Genomic DNA, 7,260 nt, shown 5'->3' on the forward strand with positions numbered 1-7,260 from the left:
ACCCCTTCATCGGGCCCTGCCCCGCATCAAGCCCCGCCTGGCATCGATCCTCGCCCGGTATACATATATGTTTATCCTAGGCCCCGCCTTTCGTTGGGCCCCGTCCACTATACACATACAATTAATACCATATAATAATACTAACACATAAAAAAACATACGCAATACCATGTGTTTCAGTCCTAAGGCCTCGCCTATCATGGGCCCCGCCCCTACTCTACTAATGATGAGATATGGAACCCTGTCGATACTCAACTAGTAGTGAGACACGGGATCTCTCCCACACTCACTTCCTTAATCAGACACATACATGTATCACACGAACAACAAGTATAACTAAACATGCACATAGTTATCAAGTACCACCCAACCTCAAACCGTAGTCCGAAAACATATATATAAACATTCCTCGTGCCCCACCCGACATCAGACCGTAATTTGGAAATCATACAGACATTTCTCAAGCATCATCCGACATCGGATTGTAATCCGGAAAACATATAAACATACATCAGGCATCACCCGGCATCGGTCCTTAGTCTGGAAAACATACAACCACAAATACGGGCCAGCATTGGTGCCTTCGACCTGTTCAAACAGGAGGAAACTCACCTCAATTACAGAAGCTTCCCGAAAGAATCTCTAGTTGTTGCCCCGCCGACTTCCCGAGCTATCAATACCAGAACCAGATAAAATCTTAGTTAATAGGCCAAAACCCTCAAGTTTGGTCCAAGGTCAAACTTGGTCAAAATTCAACGGTCAATGGAAGTCAAAGTCAAAAAGTCAAACTTCAGGCTGAGTACGCCCAGCGTACTTAGCTCGTACACATGGCGTACTTTCCAACCAAAATCAGGATCCCATACGACTACGCGCAGCATACTCGAAGCTACGCCTGACGTACCCGGCCAAATGGTACTTTCTATTTAGTGCTTAATCTCTTAAGTCCTTTCATCAAACAATTAGATCTAGTCCCAAAACATCATTCTAAGTCATAAAATTTCCACCTTTATGACTTTCCATGTCTAGAAAAGGTCCAAAAGCCAAAACCTTAACTTCTCAATCCATCAAGACATTATGACACTCTTATGGAAGGTATAGAAGGATCAAGATTACATTTTCATGGTTCCTAAAAGCTCCATAATGGATAAAGTTTCCAACTTTAGCCATTAGAATGATCCAAGCCACCAAGATCTAGCCTTTAAGCATCAAATGGGACCAAAAGTGCATATTTTTCAACATAATCCATTAAGTCCAAGTCTCCAACCTTCATATATGAATCACAATGATGTTTATATGGATAAAGTTTCCAACTTTATCCATAACAAGGTCACAAACATTCAAGATATAAAATTTATGCACTAAAATAACCAAAAGCTCATAACATCCAAAACTAGCTAGATCTAACAAATGCATCATCAAGATTCAAACTTTATACCTCTAGAAGATAGATCAAGGTGAACAAAGTCATGATCTACAAGCTCCAATGCAACTAACATGAAACGACCCAAAAATATGACCCAAAAAAAATTTCGTTTTTAATACCATCAAAACTATAATCAGAGTATCATATAGATAAACCATGCGTGATATGTCCCAAAAGATAATAAAGTACCGTGCGGAAAATGTAACATGCTATATCCAAAACAACAACTAAATCAATCCCAACTAAAGCTGAAACGGTGGTGTGTGCGATGCCGTCATCCAGAGCTCTTCCCTTTGCTTGCGGAAGTACCTGAAACCAAAACTGAAACTGTAAGCATGAAGCTTAGTGAGCTCCCCCAACTTACCACATACCATACAACAACATAAAAACACATATTGGGCCTTGCCCACTGCATCGGGTCGGGACCCGGAAAACTGCATCGGACCGAAGTCCGGAACTGACTGGGACCTTGTCCCCTGCATCGGACCGAAGTCCGGAACTAACTGCATCGGACCGAAGTCCGGAACTGACTGCATCAGACCGAAGTCCGGAACTGACTGCATCGGACCGAAGTCCGGAACTAACTGCATCGGACCGAAGTCCGGAACTGACTGCTCATAGCATAGCATATCATAACAATTTATACTGCATACTGAATCGGGTCGTGGCCCGGAACATAACACATACACATAGCACATAAAACATGTCTGAACCACGAAGGCATCAAACATACTAACTACTACATCGGACCGAAGTCCGGAAACTACTATTAACTGGACGGGCCGGCATTGTGGCCTTAGACCCGCCCCTACGGGAAGGAAACTCACCTCGTAAGCTAGCGGATGAGAGTGCGGCTCGGAAAGCTAACGGCTGCTGCTCCTGAATCTCCTCGGCTACAAATCCATAAACACACTCAATCAATCACTAGCACTATACTCAGGGTAAAATGACTCTTTTACTCTTGGTCAAAGTTGACTTACTCAGGGCTGACTCGCCGAGTCGGGATACCCGACTCGCCGAGTCCTAGACTCTCCGTTCAACTCTTACCAGCTGTCACTCGTCGAGTGTGGCATCGACTCGACGAGTATCCCCTGGATCTAAAAACTCAGATGATCTTCATCCGACTCGCCGAGTCAGATGAACAGACTCGACGAGTTGTTCTTAATCCTCAAGGAGATTGCCTTGGACTCGCTGAGTTGTATGAACAAACTCGCCGAGTCCCTCCATTACTGAGTCTACTCTTAACTCGCTGAGTCCACTTCCTAACTCACCTCGTACACTCGACACTGAAGAAACCGAAGAATTCGGGACTCGCGACCTGACTCGTCGAGTCATTCCTCCGACTCGCCGAGTCGCCGCCATGCAACATATTTTTACTCGATTTCTCTTGAATCCAACACATGCAAATGATAGATCTAGGTCCATTAAGCTGTTTTACCACGTAAAGTTTCCAACTTTACGTGCACAACCACATGAATGAGGGAAATAAGACTAAAATATGCACAATAAGGGTAGATCCATGGCTAATAAGCAATGTAACTCCAAAAAGACAGTGGATCTGGACTCTTCAACACCCCAACACTCATATCCAAAGGTATATCGGCTCAATAACGCAATCAAGCAAGCATAAAGCTTGGAACAAGCATCAAATAGTCCTTAAAAGAGCTCTAATGGAAGTTTAAACATGAAACCAGAAGAGAACTCCGAAAATACCTCAATAAGTTCACACTTGATCTTGGATCTTGGCACTAGAACTCGTTTCCTTGCTTCCTTCTTCTTCTCCTTCTTCACCCCTTCACAAAATGGAACAAAATCACTTATAAGCTCACAAGAGGGAGGTTTAGGGTTTTTCACAGTGCTCTCAGGGGGAAAGTGACGGGATGGAGGCTATAATGGGGTTTAAATAGTGAGCAAACCCGGGGAGTTAGGGTTTCACCCAGACGGACGGACTCGCCGAGTCCAGGATATAGACTCGCCGAGTCGCCGGTTCCTGCGTGCACAAGATGCGCGTCATGACTCGGCGAGTCAGGCTAGAACTCGCCGAGTCCCTCTTGAAAACTTAGCCCAAAATCAAATTAATTAACATACCGGAAACGGGTCGTTACATAACACTTCTACAAGAAGTTACTTTTTCTCCAAGGTGCACCATGCATACTCCAAAGCACTCAAAATCACCTTCTTTTAGCTCAAAAGGCTTATCTAAGGTTAGGGCTTCATGAAATGGGTGTTGGAGGGGTGGAGGCTGAGAATGGAGTGGGTTGTGGGAGTTAAGGAGCTTAAATAGGGCTTAAACCAAGAAAATAGGATATGGGCGTTGATTGTGTATGTCCAGCGTACTTAGGATTCCATTAGTACACCCAGCGTACACCTTTTTGTACGCCCAGCGTACTTAGCTTGGCCCAAAACCACCCAAACTTCAAACGGTCATAACTTCATCATTCTAACTCCGTTTTCGATGTTCTTTATATCCACGGAAAGGATTTGAGGAGCTCTACAACCCTGTCTAAATACTTTTGAATTAAAATAGATCGAACTAAAATCCATAATTCATAAAAGAAGTCTAAAACACTACATTCCTATTTTACCCTTTGACTCTAAAGTGCAAACCGAACTATTGGGTCACATATCTACATTACCCACATCCAAATGGGCCTAAATCTTACCTTTTTAAAGGCCCTAATCCTTATGATGACTGCTCTTTGGGCCATAGCCTCGAATTAGGAATTGATTCGGAACACGGCGTTACAGGGTACAATGACGTCAACTTTCAGGTAGATACAGACAATTTTCGTTCTCATTCGGGCTGGGTGTTCAGTCTAAATGGTAGAACAGTAACTTGGAAGATTTCCAAATAGGATACGATGGCTGATTCAATCGGCGAATCATAGTACATTGCTACAAGTGAAGCTGCAAAGGAAGCAGCATGGTTGAAGAACTTCATCAGAGATCTTGGAGTTGTCCTAACCATTCAGGAGCCAATGAAAATTCTTTGTGACAATGAAGGAACAATTGTCTTGAATAAGGAAACAAGAGATCATGCAAAGTCTAGACATATTGACACAAAGTGCCATTACATCAGACATATAGGGTATAAGAATGTCACCTCATCGTGAAGAGGGTATAATCAGAAGAGAATCTTGTAGATCCTTTAACAAAGGCTCGGAGTTGGGTCAAGCACAGTCAACATGCTAGTTTGAAACTGTAACAAAATAAATGTAATTGATTTTTCGTGATTAAATAATGGAGATTTATTTATGAGTTTGTTTTGCCTTTTTTCAATTGTTTATTCTTGTGTTAAGTTTTACATGTTTTACTTCCTGAATACTATGATTATTCAAAATCCACATTCGGTCATACTTTTGGAAGTAAGTAGTGAATTAAGATTGTCATGAACTGGATTGCAGATTGTCTAAGGGAGTTAGACATATCAATAGAATTGATGCAACATTCATGAGTACTTCGAAATGGAGATTTAAGTATTGGATTAACCCATGCTCAGAGACTTACTTCATGGAATCTATAACGAGTAATCATGTGTAGCACCGTAAACTTCCAAACAAATTTTTCATTTTAAATTCATATAAATCTCATAACGCATTTCACAAAATCTCATTTATTTACTTTACAAAAGGCATCTCCATAATTGTTTGTTTAATAATCCACGATCCTTAAAAAAAAACTCTTTCTCTGGTGTGTACAATGGAGCTGGTACCTTCCCTCAGTCTTGAGAAAAACCTAAAACACATAACACATAACACGGTAAGCACAAAGCTTAGTGAGCTCCCCAAAATGCCACACACATCTCAGTAGCCTCTCATGGCTATACTCAGATAAGACCTTTCGGTCAATGTGTCTCAGTAGGACCCTCCGGTCCCAGAACTCAGGTGGACCCTCCGGTCCTAACTCAAGAATCTCATAATAACAATACTCAGCATAAATCACAGAGACATAATGCAGAATATCATCATGCATAAATAAGCACATAAGACATCTCAGTCACACAAGGATACCACTCATGGTAAGTATAGTGAGAAGACTCACCTTGCAAGAAGTCAGCAAATCTCGAACTCAAATCATCGGTCTAGCCTCCACCTAACATACACGGCAATTATCCCTAATTAATCATGGCTCTCAAGAGGCTAAACTAACTCATAGAAGGGAAAAAGACCATTTTACCCCTCAATGGCCATAAATGTGCATAAATTGACCAAACCCTAAAAGTCAACCAAAAGTCAATGGCATGGAGTACGTTGCGCGTACAAGCTCCTTATGATCGGCGTACTCGGCTACCATGCAGGCATCGAGAATGTGCGACCACTACGTTGCGCGTACTGGAATTACGCCCGGCGTACGCTCCAGTTTCACCCTTCTCACTTGTTTGGTATTAAACAGTTAAGACCTTGGCTCATATTTCAGATCTAAACTCTCTAATAGTTCTTAACCCATAAAGTCAGTGACTTTAAGCCTTTGCATGGCTGATATGGTCACCAACACCCAAAATATTCACTCTTTTGTCTCAAGAGGCTCATAACTCATGCATGGGGTGATTCAAACGACCAAGATTGGATTTTTATGACTTTACACCAGCAATACACTCAAAAGGGATTGGTCCTAGTCTCTGGAACTCAAGGTCTCATAAAGTCTCCACCTTTTGGGACAAAACCCCAAAAGTCTCTTCAATTATGCACATAACAAAAGAGTGGTAAAGTTTGAAGCTTTATACCTCTATATGAAGCTCCCAACTAAGATTTGCTCAGATCCAAGAGCTTGGGCTCCTACTCCTTCTTCTCCAAAGCTTTCTCTTCTCTTCAAGAACACACAAAACTCTCAAAGGCTCACAAATGCACTCACAAGCTCTAAAACGAGAGTTAGGGTACACTTAGGGTTTGATGTCTGAGAATGGTAGCCAGAACTGAGGCCATCATATCCTTTATATAGGGGACTCAACCTAAATTAGGGTTTTCACTCTAGGCCTAGTACGCCCAGTGTACCCTCTGGTATGCCCAGTGTACTAGGTGGCTCCGCTTAAATACCACACACATGAGTGCACTAAGCATACACACACGTACGCCAGCGTACTCAGCTGCCACCTTTCTAAAATTAAGGGACTTAACCTGCCAACACTTCAAACTTCCAACCTTCCTCGTTATGACTCTGTTTCCAAAGAACCTCATACCCACGGGAAGGCGACGAGCTGCCTTACGCTACTAGTAACTCGTCGCAACCCTGAGACTTCCTCCTGTCCGGGTTGCAGCCCATGAACCCTAACCACTGACGACCCGAAACAAGATGTTACAATTCTCCTCCACTTGAATTAGATTTTGCCCTCGAAATCGCTCCTTATCATCACAAAGATCAAACCCATAAGCCATGAAGCACCACCGAAAGGGTCTCAAATCATTCAACAATCTCCTCCAAAGACACCTGGACCCAACGGGAACTCCTGACCCCGAAGAAATAACAAACCCTTATATCGATGTAGTACTCGGTCTGACTCCCCAGAACATAAAAGCTCTAGTGGTCTGTCTCCCTGTCAGACCACCCTTGCAAAATATCATCATGATAACCACTCATCGAATAACAGAGTCTAAGAACACTCTACCAACTCAGATTCTCTAATCGATCCCAGCCAGACTCTAAGAACACTCTACCCACCGCCCCTGATTACGGATACACCATTTTTCTAATTCCTTCTGATTACGATAATCCCTCCTCATCCCAAGGATACAATGATCCCCAACGAACACGGAGATCCCCGTCTCGCCCCTGGTTCGGCAACCAGGCTCCTGAAGACTCAAGCTGTAAGGCTACCCAAGCCTAAGAACTCCTCTACACCC

This window comes from Lactuca sativa, chromosome 2, assembly GCF_002870075.4.
Source record: "Lactuca sativa cultivar Salinas chromosome 2, Lsat_Salinas_v11, whole genome shotgun sequence".
NCBI lineage: Eukaryota > Viridiplantae > Streptophyta > Magnoliopsida > Asterales > Asteraceae > Lactuca > Lactuca sativa.